Genomic DNA, 4630 nt, shown 5'->3' with positions numbered 1-4630 from the left:
TGGTAAGTTAACATTCTTGCAACACCTATGTAAAAAAAAAAAAAAAAAAAAAAAAAGTGAGCAAAGATATAAAAGGCTGCATACAACAGAGGGGAATAGAGTTCAGAAAATAAGGTCAGTAAACTCACTAAGCACATAATCAAATGGCCCAAGAAAAAAAATGACAATAACATTACCTCCAGAGGAAACCAGTAACCAGTGTCACTACAATATATTAGCTAAAATGTCCACTTTTCAATAAATATTACATAGCATATAAAGATACAGAAAATGTAACCCATTCATAGTTGGGTTTTTTTTTTAAATGGCTGACAATAAAAATGCTTTTGAGAGGGCCAGTTGTTAGATTTAACAGATTAGCAGTTATAACTATGTTCAAAGAACTAAAGGAAATCATGTCTAAAAGTTAAAGAAGACATGATGAAAATGTTTTATCAAATAGAAAATATAAACAAAAATACAGAAGATATAATAAAAGAACCAAATGGAAATTTTATAGTTGAATATATAAACAACAAAAATGAGAAATTCAGACAGGGACTAACCAGCAGATTTGAGCTGGTAGAGAAAATAAGTGAACTTAACTATAGATCAATAGAAATTATACAGTCTGGGGGGGGAGCGGGGCGGGGTGGCATAGAAAAGAAAGAAAGAAGCAAAAAGGAATAGAGCTCCAGAGAAATGTGGAACACCATTAAATGCATCAACATATGCATTATGAGAGTACCAGAAAAAGAGAAAAAACTGAGAAAGGTGCACAAAAATATTTGAAGAAATAATAACTAAAAAACTTCCCATATCTAATGAAAAACATTAATCTATATGTCCAAAAAGTTCAACAAAGTCTAAATGGGATAAAAGCAAGGAGATCCATACCTATATATATCAAAATTAAAATGTTGGGATAAAAAGAAAATTCTGAAAGTAATGAGAAAAAATGATTAATTTTATACAAGAAAAGCCCAATATGATTAACAGCTGACTTATCATAAACATTAAAAGCTAAATGGAGATGAATGTCATAATGAAACTGCTGAAAGTGAAAAACAAAAACAAAACAAAAACAACCATCAAGCAAGAATTTTAGATCAAGCAAAATTATCTTTCAAAATTGAAAGTTGATTTTGTGTTTTCTTAGGGAGTCAAGATGGCAGAGGAGGTAAATGTTGTGTTTCCTCCTTCCATGACCACATAAAAATTACCACAAGTTCTAAATTTTAGAACAATCAGCACTGAGAAATGTCTGAAAGTCTAGATGAACACCAGTCCTATAACTAAGGATATACAAAAGAAGCCACTGTCTTTTATTTATATGGCTTAGGTTACATTATGTTCCCTGACTTTTCATAAATTTGGGGACACCTTAGCCACTATGACCACTTGGTTGATTATGTATTGAGAAAAAGGGAATTCCAGACATTTCAAGGACTGTTGATCCTAGAATTGGAGTTGATATTGTTATCTGAAAAATTGAAGCATTATTAAGGCCCCATTGTTAGAGTAAGGATATATGAGAGGTGGTTACAGAGTCCTAGTTGAAGTCTGATGTACACTGAGACTAATGAGTCCACAGACATATCCAGTTCTATAGTTCCTGAATGTATAGTTAGGATCAACATACTTGGAAGTTGAATTATCTCCTACAATAGAGTTAGTCCACATTGGCCATTGGGGTAAAATCTGACAGGGAGAGGAGCCTAATGGAAGCCTCTGACATTACATCTCTATTCAGGCAAAGATAAATTAATTAAATCTGGCTATATGTCACCAGGTGGCAGATATTGACCCTATGCTATTCCTTACAGAAATTGGAAAGACCCTGGAGAATGATTTTAGACCATAGCAAGCTGAACAAAGTCGTAGCCCTAGTCACAGTTACCATGACAGGCATGGTATTTTTATTATAGGAAAACTAAAGGCCCTATGCACAAAATTCATGCACTGGCAGGGGTTGGGGTGTCCCTCAGCCCAGTTTGCACCCTCTCCAATCTGGGACATCCTCTCACAATCCTGGACTACTGGTTCCCAACTGCTCGAATGCCTGCCTGATCACCCCCTAACCGCTCCTCTGCCAGCCTGATCAATGCCTAACTGCTCCCCTGCTGGCCCAATTGCCCACAACTGCCCTCCCCTGCTGACCTGGTCACCCACAATTGCCCTCCCCTGCCAGCCATCTTGTGGTGGCCATCTTTGACCACATGGGGGAGGCCATCTTGTGTGAGGGCATGATGGTCAATTTGCATATTACCTCTTTATTATAGAGGATAATATGACCTCACATGAACCTATGGGCTGAATTGTGTCCCTCATCCCAAAGTCATATTTAAGTCCTAATCCTCAGTGCTTTAGAATGTGACTACATTTGGGAGGAGGCGTACCAAATGTTCATCAGGAAGAAGTATTGAAAAATCAATCAAAGTAACTTGGTCAACTGACATTAGAGGCTTGTCTTCGACCATTTCAGGTCTGGCACACTAGGCCATAGTGGCTGAGATGGAGGTTATATATGAGCCCGGCAGCATGGACTCTCACTTACCAAGGCCAATGTAGTGATGACTGACTTTTTAACCACGAAGCCAAATACCATACTGAGCCCCTCATATGATATTTTCCTCCAAGAAGCCATTAGAAAGCAAGTAAATTATATTGGACTTGTTCTATCTTGAAAGATCCAGTGAGTTATTCTGAGTATGGGTTTGCCTTTCCTGCCCACAGATCCTCCAGCACTACTACTCTCTTGGAGGCTACAGAAATTGAATGTGATCTGAACAGGGGACACCCTCCAAAGCAAAGAAGATAAAGGAGTGGTACTATGTCTGACAACAGAAATATGCTGTTTGCGCTTCATATCCCACCACCCAGAAGTGGCCATTCTGATAGCGCATTAAACAAACTGCTGAAAGCACACCTGAAGTGACACTGCAGTGAAGGTACTTCTGGAGTGGTACACCTGAAGACACAATACTCTGCAAGGATGAGATATTACCTTCCAGCATTCAGTATGCACATCAAATCTGAGACCTCTCTGTAAATACCATTTCTCTGATAGGAAGAATACATCAGTCTAGCTACCAAAGGTTGTGGGGGTAAAGATAATGCCACTTAATCATTATTCCCAATGGCATACCAAAGGACTAGCTGTCCTAGAAGGAGTAAAGGTCCTCTTGCCTAAGGGGTATGCTCTCTAAGAGATAAAATAATGATTCTGTTGAAACTACAAGCTATGGCTGCCACCTGAGCACTTAGGAGTTTTGTTTTGTTTTGTTTTGTTTTGTTTTGTTTTGTTTTGTGTGTGTGCAGAGACCAGCAGGCAAGAAGAGGAATCACCATTGGCATTAGTGCCTGACCTTAATCAGACAGATAAGGTAGGGTTTAGAGATAACATATACAGATTGAAGTAAACAGCTTGGATGCTGCTTGATATTCCCTTGATCATTTGCGACTGTGACTGAACAAATGCATAATTCCACTGAGAATAGTTTGATTACCAGGAACTTTGACTTGGGAAAGAGGATTTGGGCACCTTTAAGCCACCAAGACAGGTGGAAGTGCTAACTGAAGGCAAAGGGAATTTACAATCAATAGTGAAGATGGGAGACTAGTGTCAGATGTATCCTGAATACAGCTGCATCAGTGTGGCCATAATTCATCCCATTAATCTCCCTCCTCTAAGTTTCCCCCAAGAAAGAGAGATTGACTGGAAACTTTGAGGAGATCTGCACTCCAAACGTATAAGGAGAAGTGCATTTTATGGCATGAGGTAGGCTGAAACAGCCATCAAATGCCCCTGTCTGATGTTACAAAAAAGAATTTGTGATCTTTTTCAAGTAGTGCAGTTAGGAAGACAGCTTCCAGCCTGATTGCTTTCAGGATCTGCCTTAGCTTTCATTTTGAGGCTTTGTTTTTCCTGAGCAACTCCTGGCAAAGACTGAGCATTAAAGCAATACAAGGCCTACTCATTTCTGATCAACACAGGATTCCTCTATGACAGCATTTCCCCACATTTTTCATCTCAGCAGCAAGAATTTGTGCCACAAGAATTTGGGGTGGGTTTTATTTTTTTTTTTTGGTCTTTATTTTATTTTATTTTTATTAAATTTTATTGGGGTGACTTTGGTCAACATAACATAAATTTCATGTATGGATTTCTAAGTTATAGGATCTGTATATTGCACCATGTGCCCACCACCCAAAGTCAAATCTCCTGTCACCTCATATTAAGACCCCTTTCTCCCCCAACGCCCTCCCCTGTGCAGCCTCCTACTGGTGTGTGTGTTCATAATGTTCAGTTTTATATCCCACATATGAGTGAAATCATATGGTTCTTAGCTTTTTCTGTCTGACTTATTTCACTTCGCATAATGTTTTCAAGATCCATCTATGTTGTTGTAAATGACGATATTTCATCCTTTCTTATGGTTCGGTAGTATTCCATTGTATATACCAGTATGTACCACATCTTCTTTATCCAGTCCTCTATTGCAGGACACTTTGGTGTTTCCATGTCTTGGCCACTGTGAATAATGCTGCAATGGACATAGGTGTGCCAGGCCAGCACGACCAAGGGTGATCCCGAGTGTGTGTGTGTGGGGGGGGGGGTGAAAGGATTAAGGAAAGACAGGCAAGAGAA

This window comes from Myotis davidii, unplaced genomic scaffold (assembly GCF_000327345.1).
Source record: "Myotis davidii unplaced genomic scaffold, ASM32734v1 scaffold108, whole genome shotgun sequence".
Classification (NCBI taxonomy): domain Eukaryota; kingdom Metazoa; phylum Chordata; class Mammalia; order Chiroptera; family Vespertilionidae; genus Myotis; species Myotis davidii.
The sequence above is the reverse complement of the archived record's forward strand: the minus strand, read 5'-3'. Positions refer to the sequence as shown.